Source organism: Petaurus breviceps, unplaced genomic scaffold (genome assembly GCF_028583685.1).
Source record: "Petaurus breviceps papuanus isolate PSGF00001 unplaced genomic scaffold, PetGlider_PUasm1.0 90617, whole genome shotgun sequence".
NCBI lineage: Eukaryota > Metazoa > Chordata > Mammalia > Diprotodontia > Petauridae > Petaurus > Petaurus breviceps.
In genome coordinates, this window is record NW_027187287.1 from 1,001,486 (window position 1) to 1,017,185 (window position 15,700).

Below are 15,700 nucleotides of genomic sequence, written 5' to 3' on the forward strand. Positions count from 1 at the left end.
AACTTTTCTCAGTATGAGGATAATTAAAGGGAATACAAATATATATATATATATGTATACATACATATATGTCTATATAAAAGGGTACATGTGCTTATGAATACATATGTGAGTATGTGTATGTATATATACAGGAATACATAGAGAGAGGGCACAGGATCAATTGAATAGGAAGGGATGGCACTTAAAAGGTGAAATTGAAAGGTGAGAGAAGAATATAATGAGAGGAGATGGGGAGAGATAGAATGGGGTAAATTATCTCATATAGAAGAGGCAAGGGATAACTGTTACAATGCAGGGGAAGAACAGGAAGGCAAAAGTGAATTAGTCAACCTTACTGTCACTGAATTTGGCTTAGGGAGGGAATGGCATACACACTAAATTGGGTATCTTGCTCTACAGGAGAGTAAGGGGAAAGGGGATGAAAGGGGAGATGATGGAGGAGAGGGCAGGTTGGGGAGGAGGGTAGTTAGAAGCACACACTTTTGAAAAGGGACAGGATCAAAGTAGAGAATAGAACAAATGGGGGGTGGGATAAGATGGAGGGAAATATAGTCAGTCTTTCACAATATATCCACTATGGAAATGTTTTGCATAGCTACACATGTACAACCTATATCGAATTGCTTGTCATAATTTTCTTGCATCATTCTAATTTCTCTTCCCAATTTTTCCTCCACTTCTCTTATCTGCTTCTTAAGGTCTTCTATGGTCTGTAACCAGCTCATATTTTTCTTGGAAGCTTTTGGTACAGGAGTTCTGACTTCACTGTCTTCCTCCTCTTCCATGCTTTGATCCTTTTTATCCCTCATATAGGAGTCTAATGTTGGATTGCTTTGCTTGGTTTGTTTCCTTTGCCTGGTCATTTTGCCACTCAATTACTTGTTTTGGGCTTTTTGTCACAGTAGGACTCTGCCACCAGACGGGGGGAGCTACATTCCAAACGCTGGGGTTTTCTCAGCCGCTGGAGGTAGTAGTTGGGTGCCCTCTCTGAAGCCTCCATATACTCTGGCAAGCTGGTCACACACCCCAGGACCTCCACCCTAGACAGCAATCCAGATCCAAGCAGGTTAAAGCAAGAGCAATTACTCCTCAGACTGGTCGCTTGGTCCCCCTACACTCTGCAGGCCAGGAGCAGAAGCTGCCAAGTGGCTGCATCTTCTTGCCCTGGAGGAAAAAGCTGACACACTCCCAACTACTGGGTCCCAAAGTCCACACTGCACTTACCTCTCACTTTGACCTTATGTGTTGATAATTCTGGATTGCCACAGCTGCTGGTGATCTGGAGTCCCTACAGCCGGGGCTGGTCAGGCCCACCCTGGGGCTAAAACCTCAGCATGGGGCTGGGCTTGGCTCCCAGAGCGCTGTGCTGGCCGATTCCTGCCAGCCTGCTGGGCTGTCCTCAGTGGGAGGTTAGCTTCTCTGTGTCATTTTGTGGTTTCTGTAGCTCCAAAGTTTGTTCAGAGTCCCCTTTTACATGGATTGGAGGTGGTGGGAGCCAGAGATGTGTGGAGTTCCTGTTTCTACTCTGCCATCTTGACTCTGCCCACTAAAATCTATAATTTAAATAGCCTATTTACTCTACTCTTCCTTCCCACTTTACCTAGCCAAGACCCAATCATTTGTTCTTACATTTTCTTTTCCTTCTTTTTTTTTTTTTAAGCAATTGGGGTTAAGTAACTTGCTCAAGGTTATAAGGCCAGTTATTTCTGGGTGTGGTGCTAAGTATCTGAGCCTGGATTTGATCCCCAGGTCATCCTGACACTGGGGCCAGTGCTCTTACTCGCTGAGCCACCTGGCCACCCCTTCTTTTTCTTCTTTTAATCTCTCTTTATGACCAACTCAAACAATGTGAAGCTCATTTTGCTTCGACTAATCCCTTCTTAATACTTCTCTCTAAACCCCACTCTCCCCTCTCCCAGTCCCTGCCTATTTCTCTGTTTAATTTAATGTATTTCTACACCAAACTTTTGTGTGTGAGTTCAATCCACTTTTGTCTCATTGAGATAAAGGTGAGGTTTAAGAAAAGCCAGCTTCACTACTACCCCCTCCATGTTTTCTATTCTACTTCTCATATACCTCAATTATGAAAAAAAGTTCCTCCCCCTTCTTTTTCATTTCTTTCCTAGTATATTCTTTTTTCCTTCCTTTTTCTTTCATATTTTAACATGAGTAAGATGGAAGAGAACCACCCCAAGCCTAGAATTTTCCCATATTTGTTCTCTTTATTACCCTTGAAGACAGTGGGATTTTAAAAGAACACTTGCATCTTCTTCCCCTATTAGAATGTAAGCACTTGATGATCATCTGTCCTTTCCAGTTGCTCACTTGTATTTACTTTCCAGGTTTCTCTTGGTTTTGTGTTTGTGTTTCAATGATTCTCTTATTTTTCATCAGACATTCTTAAAATTGCTTTATTATATTAATGATCCATTTTCATCCAGTAATATTTTACTCAGTTTTGCAAGGTAAATTATTCTTGGTTGTAATCTTTATTCTTTTGCCTTTTGCAATATTATATTCCAAGATTTTCTCTCTATTTAAGTAGTTATAGCATAGTCTTATATAATCTTGCCTTGCATCTTGATACTTTTATCTGTTTCTTTCTGGCTACATATACTGTCTTTTTTTTTCTTTGATCTGGAAACTCTGAATTCAGATTATGACTTTTCTGGTTGTTTCCAATTTTTGCCCCAGAAGGTGACAATGGTTTCACTTTGTCCTCTGGTTCTTATAAATCTGGGATTTTTTTTCCACTTGATTTATGATTTATTGCATATGGCATCCAAGTTTTTTGTTTGGTCGTTATTTACAAGGAGTCTGGTGATTCTCAAATTATATCTCTTCAACCTATTATCTAGGTCAGTTTTTTTTTTTTAAAGCAATCAGGGTTAAGTAACTTGCTTGAGGTTACACGGCCAGTTACTTCTGGGTGTGGTGCTAAGTATCTGAGCCCGGATTTGATCCCCAGGTCATCCCGACACTGGAGCCAATGCTCTTACTCACTGAGCCATCTGGCCGTCCCTACTAGGTCAGTTTTTTTTATAGTATTTCTTTATAATTTCTTTTTCTTTTTCATTTTTTTAAACTTTGTTCTAAAATGTCCTATTTTCTGATGGATTCATTGGTTTCTGTTTGCTCTGTTCTCTTTTTCAATGACTTTTCTACTTTGATAAGTTTTTCTATCTTCTTTTTAGGCTATTTGTTCTTATTTCAACTTTTTCCTTCGGTTTTAACATATATTGTTTTCTATTGCTTCATTTCTTCTATTCAGAATCGGAGTCCTTGCAGTCAAGCTAATCTTTTCTCTAAGACATTACTTATTATTTTTTTTTTTTTTGCTTTTTTGGAGGACAATTGGGGTTAAGTAATTTGCCCAAGGTTACATGGCTAGTCTTTTTTGTGTGTGTGTGTATGGGTGTTAAGTGTCTGAGGCCAGAACGAAACTCAGGTCCTCCTGACTCCAGGGCCAGTGCTTTACTCACTGCACCACCTAGCTGCCCCTAAGGCATTTCTTATGCTGCTTTCTTTTTTCTTCTTGAGCTTCTCTTAATACATTAACTCATAGTATGTTTTTATTATATTTGGAATCTTCTTCCATTTACCCATATCATCATCTTGAGTTATTTTTCTAAATTTTAATTTATGTTTTTGATCAATGAAAATCTGCATTCTTTCACTTTTTCCTTTTTCCCATGGGCTGCCCCTCCCCTAATTCTCCAACGAAAGAGAAAGAAAACTTAAACACTTATTACAAACATATTTAGTCAAACAAAACAAAATTTCACATTGGCCATGTCAAAAAAAAATGTTTTAATCTGCACCATGAGTTCATGAGAATGTATTAACCAGAATTCCTAAATCTTTCAAAGTCTTTCATCTTTACAATATTGTTGTATAATTTGTCCTCTTGGTTCTGCTCAATTCACAGTACATCAGCTCATAAAAACTTTCCATGTTTTGCTGTAACCATCTCCATCATTTGCTAATACAATAGTACTACATCTCATTCTTATACCATAATTTGTTCAGTCATTCCCCATTTGAAGTATACCCCTTCAGTTTCCAGCTCCTGGCCACCACAAAAAGAGCTACCACAAATATTTTTATACATATGGGTCTTTTTCTCTTTTTTTATAAATCTCTATGAAATAAATATCTAATGGTGGCATTACTCAGTCAAATGATATGAATAGTTTAATTAATTTGGGGGCATAGTTCCAAATTACTTTCTAGAATAGCTGGACCAATACACAACTTCACCAACAATGCATTAATGCATCTATTTTTTTCACAACCCATCCAGTCTTTATCATTTTCCTTTTTTTGGTCAAATTTGCCAAATCTGATATGGATGAAATTGAACCTCAGTTGTTTTAATTTTAATTTCTCTAATTACTACTGAATTAGGGTATTTTTTAAATGTGGCCATTGATTGTTTGACCTTTTTCCTCTGAAAAGTGACTGTACATCTCCTTTGACCATTTATAAATTCAAATTTGAATGTTTTTTATATGTCATAGGAATGAGACCTTTTTCAAAGATACTTGCTGCATATATCCCACCCCCACCCATGTACTTGATTCTCTTGAATGAAGAATAAAAGCATTCATTAAGCACTTACTGTGTGGAAAGCACTGTGCTAAGCACTGAGGATACAGGAAATTTTCTTCCTAATTTTTGTTGTATTGATTTTATTTATGCAAACCTTTTTGAATTTTATGTAATCAGAATTGTCCATTTTATATATGTTTCCTCATATTTTGTTTGCTTACAAATTCTTCTCCCATAAATAAATTTAACAGATATTCTTTTCCTTGTCACTCTAATTTACTTATGATGGTTTCTATCTATCTTACTTTTATATTTTTTCCTAAGATCAAGATCAGAGGTCCTCTAGGCTGTTTGCCTATAGGTAGACAAGTTAAGTTCACAAGCATTTATCAAGCACCTACTATTTTCCAAGTACTATTCTAAGCACTGAGGTTATAAAGAAAGGGCAAAAATGGTCCCTGTCTTCAAAGAGCTCTCAATCCAAATGGAGAAGAAAACATGAAACAACTATGTACAAACAAGATATATGCAAGATAAAGTCTGAAGTTCCCTCAAAGGTTAGAGAACATTGGAAAGAAAACTGCCAGCCACCAGGCTCCCTATTGTATTTTCCCTTGCTCCTTGCTTTTTGGCTAAGTTCCAAAAACTGAGTTACATTTAAGGATGTGTTGTAAACAGCTCAGACAGGCTCTGGAGAGTCATTGTTAAATTTTCAATGTTCACATTGGAAATCAGCAAACACTACAAATTGGGGCTTGATTTATTTTGTTGTTGCTATTGATTGTCTAGACTTAAAAAAGTGATGAGGAAAGTGTTAAAATGCAGATTAAACTTAAAAGTGTGTCCTGTATACTTTGAAAGTCAGTTATTAAATATTTTACCAGCACCTCTGGACATTGACAGTTCTGCAAATAGCAGAACTTCAATTGAGTGATCAATTTGGATACCAGTTTAAAAGGGTCTGAGAAGTGAGTGGGAAGTAACAGTGGATGCCATAAGCAACAATAACTATTTCCAGGAGTTTCGCTGTGAAAAAAAAAAGAGAGCTGTAGGATAGTAGCTGGAGGAGATGGTTGGATCAAGCAAAGAGGTGTGTGTGTGTTTGTGTGTGTGTGTGTGTGTGTGTGTGTGTGTGTGTGTGTGTGTGTACTTTAAAGTATAACTGCCTTATAGAGCCAAAAGGCTATGGAGAGGTACAGAGCAATCCTGGAAACTTCATCTGAGCTGGTTTTGAAAGGGACTTCCTGGGCAAATCTATCACCCATTACTAGCCCCAGGATCCTTGCCATCTTCATTTCATTCCCTGGACTTTCCACCAATCACCATTCCACTGTAAATGCATCCACTTTTCCCAGCCCCCAGCCTCCCTCCTTTCTAGTTCTGGAATCACAATGAAACCAATGTATAATTATTCCTAAAACAGATGTGTTATTTTATTCCTTTATGGCTCCATTCACTTACAGAGAAGTAACTTTCCAAACCAAAATATCCTTTTCTGGATACTACTCTCTTGTGTTGTCTCCCTTATTAGAATGTATGCTCCTTGAGGGCAGGGATTATCTTTGATTTTGTGTTTGTATCCCTAGCATTTAGTACAGGCTTGGCACATAATAAATGCTTTAATAAGTACTTTCTTCATTCATTCATCCACTCACTCATGCCCTCTTTCCCAGAAGCATAGCTCAGAAGCTTTCTATCCTCCCACATCCCTGAAGCAGGAATTTGCTTCCCGTTTACCAGACTATCACTCACTGCTTTTTCCTCTGATCCAGTTTCCGGGAGCCTGGACAGTGAGTAGGGAGAACACCATTTGTGCTCCTTTCAGCTGCTGGGTAAAGCAGCTGGCATTTGGAAATGCATTTTACTTGCTATTGTTTCTGTTATCTGCAGTTGCTAGTTTAAAAAAAAATCTAAAATAAATAGCCATTTGCCATGAGTTTGTTAGTACAGAAGAACATTGCTGAGATTGTTCACTCAAAGGGAGAGTATTATTTTTTTCCCCCAACTCAGCCGGGATAAGGTGGAGTTGATGAGGGAGAATGTTTGCTTTTTTAAATCATTTTCCAGAATGCATATAGAATGCATATGCATACATACATCATTAGGTCATACCTTCTAGACAACCTTTTTGAATGCAGTATAAGAAAAGCTAATGAGGGACTAAGCTGGACAAATGGCTTTCTTTCCTCCCTCCTCAACTGGGATTATAGGAAAAAAAGCAGGACATGACAGATTGGTAAATATTAAGTTGTTCTCAACTGTAGGGACAGTTGTGGAGTAGAAAGCTTTTTCTGGTTTATACTCCCAAGAAAGAGGAGGGAAACCCAGGATGATTGTGCACTGGGCTCCAAGCATCTCACTGACCATGGATTGCTGATTTTGCCATCTTCACTCCAGCCCTCATCTGGTCACTGCCTCACACCACTTCCCAGCACCATCTGTTTGCCTCTGCTCTTTAGATCACTATCATCAGCATCTCAGTTCCAGTTCTATCCTATGCTCCTCCCTGGCAAACAGGAAGGGGCCTGGCTGACACATATGCCATCCCCTGTAAATTCCCAGTGACTCTTCTACTTCTTCAATCAGTTCACCTGGCTTATGCTTCTCTTATAAAATCCCATTCTAAGTAAATAGAAACCAGAAATATATGCAGTTTCCAGAGATAACTTGTGTCCCTCTCTAACCTTTGAAAGCTACCTCTCAGCTGCTTGTCTCTAAGGCAGGATTACATAGGGTTCAGAAAGGTATGGTATGTTTGTAACCAGTGGGGAAGGAGGCAATAGATAAAGAGAGACTGAAAATTTGGGAAAGAGGATGACTGAAGGGTTAAACTCTTGGAAGATACAGAAGAGAGAATCAAGAAACCAAGTAGGGAGTTGAGAAAACTTTTTCTCCCAGACTGAAACAAAGCAGAAGAGAGTAGGGAATATAATGCAAAAATAATGTAAAGTTTAAAGTTGAGGAGAAGAGGAAATTCAAAAAAATTGGTCTCAGTTTTCTCAATAAAGGGTTTGACAAGGTCCTCTGCAGATAGGACTGTGCCCTGAGGCCAAACCCCTAGTGATGTTAATAACCTACTTGAACTCCTCCATCAATGGTCAACAAGCTCCTACCCAGTCATATCCATTCCCCTCCAGTGACACTGAACCCCCAGCTATAATTATTTATACTCTGTTCTTCATCCCCGACTACTTGCTCCCTTTTTTCCATCCTCCTCAACCTAACCTCTTTCCCCTAATGAACCATTTGAAAGCTACTCATCCCTTTCACTGTGTTCTCTAGAATGACTGCTCCATAGGTAACAAATTTGCTTTCTTCTTAAATCTTTCCATCTTTCTGGTTCTCAGTGAGACCTGGTTCCATCTTGATGATACAACTTCCCTGGTAATCCTTTTTAGCTCTGGTTGTACCTTCACTCATTTCACCTGACTCATTGGATAAGGTGAGGGTATTGGAATATGACTTGTTTCCCAGTGGCCCTTTGAGATGCTCCTGCTACTACCATTACTCAGGTATTTAAGGGAATGTCAATATGTAAATTGAAGTATCTAGGTGTACGGACTGGGGTTTGGGAAGGAGAGAAAGACTGTGAACTAAATATTGAATTTCTTGAGAAAGGAGAAAGATTGATCTTCAGGCTGGTAGAGAATAGCCACCAAGATTTAAATAGGGAACAACATATTTGAATGGAGTGAACCTCAAAGAAAAAGGAGTTTCTGAGTAATAGTGATAAGGAAAGAGTCTGGACATAGCAATGAAGAACAAAAATGCTCCTGGGGAGGGCATATATAAGGCATAAGTGAAGGTACATGTAGTGCTTGCGAGTATGACCAGGAATGCAATGTCTTTTGAAGGGCACCAGGTGTTCAATTGATGAAAAGGGTGGAGCAGAACATGTCTAACATGAAGGACAGTTTGTTACCAATAGAATAAGAGTTCCACAGAGTACAAAGAAAGGAGAGATTTAATAAAATAGTGATGGGGGGGGCAGTGATGGAGGGGTGTGGGGAGGGAGGGGAAAAACAAGGAATGGTAGCCAGATATAATAGACTAGGCAGACCAGGTTAACCAGCTGACTACCTCAGTACTGCCTGTAGTTCAAGTTCAAGATCATAGCAAAATGAGACATTCAGACCATTTAACAGTTAACATTAGAGGTTTAATTAGCCATAGAAATGGAAAAATATCCAGTGATTATATAACATTGATTCAGCTCCCATCAGCTTCCCTATACTATTGTTGATCATGCTGCCAGTTTGAAGATAGGAAGCTTCAGGGAGGAGTTAAATTTTCTGATACCCTGACCCAGGGGTGGGATACCTGCAGCCTTGAGGCCATATGTTGCCCTCTAGATCCTTCACAGAACAAATCCCCTTAAAGGATTTGTTGGGGCAGCTAAGTGGCACAGTGAATAGAGCATCAGTCCTGGAGTAAGGAGGACCTGAGTTCAAATCCAGACTCAGACACTTGACACACTAGCTGTGTGACCTTGGGCAAGTTACTTAACTCCAATTGCCTTATCTTCCCCCCTCCAAAAAGAAAAAAGATTTGTTCTGTAAAACTTGGACTCAGTCAAAAGGTCATGCACAAAGACCTAGAAGACCACATATAGCCTCAAGGCCACAGGTTCTCCACCCCTGTGCCTAACCCTTTTGTATTCAGACAGACAAGAAGAAACATCAACCACATGAATCTTTATTCTCCTAAGCCAATTAAGTTCTGAAGATAGTTTTAATATCTTTTAAGGAAAAGAGCTAGCTTAGCCCATGTGGCTGAGGACCTTAGATATTCCTTTTACTACACCACAGCCCTTGATGGAAAAGTTTTAAGGTTCTAGAGGACCTTTCAACATTTCAATGACTTTGGGCTGCTACTGAAAAACCCTGATCTCAGGGAGATGGGAAGCCTAGTAAAGGCAGCAATGGAAGGTGAAAAGAAAAACCAAACCATAAAGATACCTAAAACAAAATAAAGGTCAACAATCATTGTCACAATCCCCTAATAGAGTAATTGAATATGGGAAAATGAAGCAACAAATCCTAGAAATAAAGGACCAGATTCATGTGGTATATGGTGATAAATCTTTATAGTTCACAGTAGCTCTCCCAATGTAAATAGGTGATGATGAACAAAAATAGTACTAATGATGAGGTATGGGCTCTGGGAGCCCTCTGGAGCTCACCTTAAGTCCTTGAGGTACAGGCTCTGGGAACCTCTCTTGATTAAATCATCCTATTTGATGAGGCAAGTCTGTTACTAGACTTCCCACCCTTGAACTGGCCTAGCCCACCATTTTTTGTGTTCTCAGGTGGCTTCCCACCCTTAATCACTCATTGACCTCATTAACTCCTCCTGAAGACCCTCCCCAAACTCCTCCTCTAGACCACCCCTAGATTCCTCCCACAACCTTCTGTATATAAGACCCCATCTCACACCATGTGGTGTGAGAGCACCCTAGAATGCCATAGAAGGGTGAGAGCACCATGAAATAGTGAGAGTGTCATAGAATAGTGAGAGCACTGTGAGAGCACCATAGAATGACCTAGCACAGACTTACTCTGTGTCTAATGCAAGCGAACTTTTAATAAATTTTACTTTTCTTTGGCTGAGAAGACTTGAATTCATTTGGCAGGACCTGGTGTGTTGGTATTTTGGGGTCTACAGAGCAACCCTAACCCTCTTAGTGGGTACCCTCTTCAGTTGGATTATAAATTAATCTGAGCACTGTAGAATCAACGCTTTTGAGTTATGAATTATGGTGCTGGAGATTTTTGAAGGTCCTTTGGACAACTAGGAAATCAAATCAGTAAATACTTGGAGAAATTAATTCAGACTATCACTGGAAGGTCAAATACTGAAGGTGAAGCTTAAATACTTTGGGCACATAATGAGAAGATAGGATTCATTGGAAAAGGCCCTGATGTTGGGAAAAATTGAAGGCAAAAGAAGGAGGAGATGGCAGAGGATGGAGATGGATAGAGAGTGTCATGGAAACGATGAACAGGAACTTAGTTAGATTTTGAGGGATACTGAAGTATAGAAGGCCCTTGGTATCCAAGAGGTCAGGATGAGTCAGACAAGACTCACCAACAACACCAAGGATGAGTGGTGGGTAAGGTTTAGAAGGTGGACGATACCAGGGTGGAGATACAAATTAAAATAATAGAATTAAGACTCAAAGGACTTGAGGTTACCAGAGTAAAGAGTAGAAGTAATTACAAGACAAAAGGAAATTTTCTCCAGAATGTAGGTGGAGGATAAAGTTACAGAGCTAAGGAATTTAGACTCATACTTAATGGGAGAATATTAAAAATATGGCAACTTTCTTAAAAATTGAATTAAAATCAATTTTCAATTTTATACTTACAAGGTTATTGTGAGAATCAAATGAATAAACATATGCACAGTGCTTTTCAGACCTTAAAACACCATATAAAAGCAAGTTATTAGAACTAAATAGTAGCCATTGGATCTACAAGATGGGATGAATGTTGCTGATTAGCAGAATTTGGTCAGATTTAGGTAGAATGAGGGAGAGGGATAAATTGAAGATGAGCCCATGATTTCAGCCCAGATCAACTGATAGAATGCTAATAGATCTCTGTCATTAGCAGAAATCAAATAGAATGTCATATGTATAAGTGTCTAAGACCTGTTGAGAGTTGTTTGTATGCCGATGTGTATGAATTCTACAGGAATTAAACAATCAAGCCAAAAACCATGGCTCAAAGTTTTTACTCATACAGCAAAACTGAATTTTCATATTATTGCCAGCATTTCTTTTATGGAAATGGTTAGAAATGAAAAGTTAACTCCTCTGTACATGTATTGACCATGCTTTAAATTCATGAAATAAACATACAATATGGCTTACACTTCCAGATGAGATGTCCTTATCTTCCATTCTTCAGAAACTTCACACATGTCCATGTTCTCCAAAATAACCAAATAGGACCAAAAACCTGAGGTCAGGCTGAGCACAAAACAGCCTCCTAGCTGTCTGACCTAATGGGACCTGAGAGGTCAGGTCCAAAAAAAACCATACACACACACAAAAAAAAACACAAAACAAAGAAAACAGAAACAAACAAAAAAACTTCACTTCCAAGGTACTAGGGAAAGAGAGAGGCTTACATACCTTCCAGTCCCAGCTGGAGAAGAACCCGTGATTAGCAGTTTTTCCAAGTTACCCACTAAGAGGACTAGGATTGCTTTAGAGACCCCAAAATACCAACACGCCAGGTCCTGCTGAATGAATTCAACTCGAGTCTTCTCAGCCAAAGAAAAGTAAAATTTATTAAAAGTTCGCTTGTATTAGACACAGAGTAAGTCTGTGCTAGGTCATTCTATGGCGCTCTCACTCTTCTATGGCACTCTCCCACATGGCCTTCTGTAGTGCTCTCACACACATGGTGTGAGATGGAGTCGTATATTCAGAAGGTTGTGGGAGGAATCTAGGGGTGGTCATGAGGTCAATGAGTGATTAAGGGTGGGAAGCTACCTGAAGAACACAAACAATGGTGGGCTAAGCCAGTTCAAGAGTGAGAAGTCTAGTAACAGACTTGCCTCATCAAATGGGATGATTTAATCAAGAGTCCAAGGGAGGTTCCCAGAGCCTATACCTTAAGGACTCAAGGAGAGCTGGAGGGGGCTCTCAGAGTCCATACCTCATCACTAGGAATGTTGGCACTATAGCAATGATGATATTTCCTGCAAAGTCATTGACTCTTATCATCTGTCAGGGTCATCTATAGTAAGGTATCTTAAGAGGTCATGCAACTACCTTCTTGCTTGCAGTCTGTCCCAAGGTCAAGGTTAAAACTGAGAATCTCCCTGTACCATCATCCATTTAGTCTTCTCTAGCCCCACCAACAATAACTTCCCCCCCTTGAGAGTCCCTTGGAGGGTGAAAGGGATGCAAAAATCTTTGCTCCTTTAGAATTTTCTAAGAATCTTTTCACCTTCATCTAGGTAGCAGGTAAATAGTTTCACTTCCTTTCTTTTGTCAGAAAGCAAGATAAACTCTAATAATCACTTCTTTATCCTATTAACTCTCACTAGGCAAGAGTTGTATGACCGCCTGTACCAGCAACAACCCAGAGGAGTCCCATCAGTTCCAGATTACAGAAATACTTAGAAGATATTGCAGATCTGATTTCAGACCAGTACAATAAAATGAATATCCCAATAAAGAGAGTTAAATGAAATTTTTGGTTTCCCAGTACATATAAAAGATATACTATAATGTAGTCTATTAAGTGTGTTATGTAAAAAAAGTACATGCCTTGATTTAAAAATATTTTATTGCTAAAAAATGTTAACTATCATCTGAGCCTTCAACAAGTTGTAATCTTTTTGCTGGTTGAGGGTCTTGCCTTGATGCTAATAGCTGCTAGGGATCAGGGTAGTGGTTGCTGAAGGTTGGGGTGGCTATGGCAATTTCTTAGAATAAGACAACAGTGATGTCTACCATATCTATTGATTTTTTCTATTACAAAAGATTTATCTATAGAATGTAATGCTGTTTGATAGCATTTTATGCACAGCAGAACTTCTTTCAAAATTGGAGTCAATCCTCTCAAACCCTACTGCTATTTTATCAACTAAGTTTATGTAATATTCTTCTACATTGTTGTGTCTCAGAGAATAGGTGGCCTAAGGAGAGGGAGAGAGATGGAGGAATGGCTAATTGGTGGAACAGTCAGAATACACACAACATTCATCTATTAAATTTACCACATTATGTGGGTATAGTTCCTGGCATCCCAAAACAACTATAATTAAAGATCATTCATCACAGATCACCATAACAGATATAATAATAATAATAAAGTTTGAAATCTTTCTAGGACTACCAAAACATAACATAGAGACATAATGTAAGCACATGCTCTTGGAAAAATGGTACCGATAGACTTGTTCAATTCAGGGTGACCACAAACCTTCAATTTCTAAAAAATGCAATATCTGGGAAGTACAATAAAGCAAAGCTCAATAAAATGAGGTATGTCTGCATAATAAACAAAAGTCTGTGCTGGATATGCCTTTGCCACTATTCCTGCCCAGAGCCTACTCCACTAACCCTTGACATTGGGTCCTGTGCCAGTGACCAATGCCATGCTGCTAGTGCTATGCCACTGACTACTGCCCCTGGAGCTCACACTACTAACAGCTGCCTTTGGAGATTGTTCCATTGCTACTGGGGCTTTGTCCAGTTTGCTAATGCCAAACTCTACACCTCTCCAGTAAAGCCTAGCAATCCCTCAACCCCATGCCAGTACTCTGAGTACTCCCCTATGCCAAGAAAGGAGGGCTGCCATTAGAGTGTTTTCTGGGGTCTATTAATGCTCCTCACTTCCTGTGATGGGATCTAAGCATTGTCCTTCCCCAATGGTAGGACCTGAGCACTCCTGTGGGTATTGCCACTGCTCATGCACCTAGGACAAAAGCTACCCTTTCACCCTATGTTGTGCTACCTTCCCCACTAGGTAGTAGTACTGTGGGCTAGGGCATCATTGCCTCTTGCTAATCCGCTACTTAGATAAGATCAGGAACAGTCACATAGGTTGGCTCAGGTAAATCCAAGGATTGCCTCCTTTTATCAGTGGTCTTTCTTTCCAATTTTGCTGCTAGTCAGCACCAATTGAGGAATCCAGGAGCTCCTTATATCTCAATGTCACAATGCTAACACAAAGGCTAGGGATGTCCAATCAAGATCACTCACCTATGCTCAGAGAAAGAGAGGCAGAACAAGTAAGCCAAAGACTCAGGCCAGTATGTAGACTCTAGCAACCCATGTATAAGAAGATATTGTTTCTGCCAAGATGAAAGAGAAAGTGCCCAGGACCTGAGCTCCTCAGAGACCCCTCACCCTTCCTTCACTGTAAGTCCCAAAGAGAAACAGAGTTAGAATTCATAGTTCCAAAGAGAGAGTAGAAGCTGTCTCTTTTTATAGTGACATAGCACCCCTCCCCATTATGATTATGCATTTGTACATATCCCCAAGTTTCAAAAAGGTCTCCAGCCTCCTGTACAGGAATAAGCATTGTTCTTCCCAGTACCCTATACCAAAGAGTACCAACAACATCCACATGGTACAGTTCTCAAAGGTCTTCTAATTGTATGTACAAAGGGCCTCAGAAGGTATCTCAGTATGGAAGATGGGAGCTGTGTCCTGAAGAATTGTGATGACATGTAAGGGAAATGCCTTGGAGAGAATGTGGAACATTCATGGAAATTTTGTAACTGGTTTCAGTTGGCTAACCATGGTTGAGAGACTTCTATTGTTGGACCAGATGAGGCCATGGTGGCAGAGGCCCTAGATCAGATGGTGGCCTATATGAGAAATAAGAGGTAGGAAATCAACCTAAGAAAATTTAGCATCCAGCCAATTCAGTCAAGTTTTAGGGGATGGAGCGAGAGGGGAAAGCCCAGAGGACTCTAGACCCAGAATAGGCTACTGACACTTGCCTCCTCATGCTCTAAGAAAGAAATCCAGAGACTCTTCAGACTGTTTAGATTTTGGAAAACCCACATTCCCTACCTGGTTATCCTGGTGGTCCACATTTACTGAGTCACCCACAAGGCAGTATCTTTCAAGTGGGGACCAGAACGGGCTACAGCCTTAGAATGTGTGGGCAGTTTATCCATCAGTCTCTCCCCTTGGGCCCTTATGACCTTGCAAGGCCCATGTTTCTGGAAGTCTCTATCCATAAATATCAGCCTTGGCAGGCCCCAAGGGTTGCCCAGAATAAGCCACTGTTAGATGTCTGGAGCTCCAAGCTCGCCTCAGCAGTCACTCACTATAAAGCTGTTGTTTGCCTCTCCCTGGGTCCTAGTTGCTACTAAACAGATGACAGGGTCATACAATCACTGTTCGTCCAAAGTTGGCTATTATGTGTTGGGTGATGCAAGATGGAGCCTTTAGCAAAATGAAAAGAGCACAGAAGGCTTCTACTGCTAAATGAAAACTGTGCATGAGAAATTATACTGACCCAGGTCCCTCTGGTGTTAGTGCTCTTCACAAACAAGTAATAACTATGTCAGAGACTGAGGTCTCCAGGCCATACCCTGTAATCTGCCTTCTCCACTGGCCATTGGGCTCTAATCTATAAAGACCCGGCTCCTGAGGAACACCATTTTGCCT

The 15,700-nt window shown here is 40.0% G+C and overlaps 1 long non-coding RNA gene across 2 annotated transcripts in view; it reads left to right on the forward strand.

Moving 5' to 3' along the window:
• The window catches only part of LOC138142865 (uncharacterized), a 104,820-nt gene extending 92,012 nt beyond the window's left edge, over positions 1–12,808 (forward strand). For both annotated transcript variants that reach the window (XR_011163552.1, XR_011163551.1), the window contains one exon: positions 12,616–12,808. This is a non-coding gene — a long non-coding RNA (uncharacterized lncRNA). The remainder of the gene's footprint in view (positions 1–12,615) is intronic.
• The last annotated feature ends 2,892 nt before the right edge of the window (positions 12,809–15,700 follow it).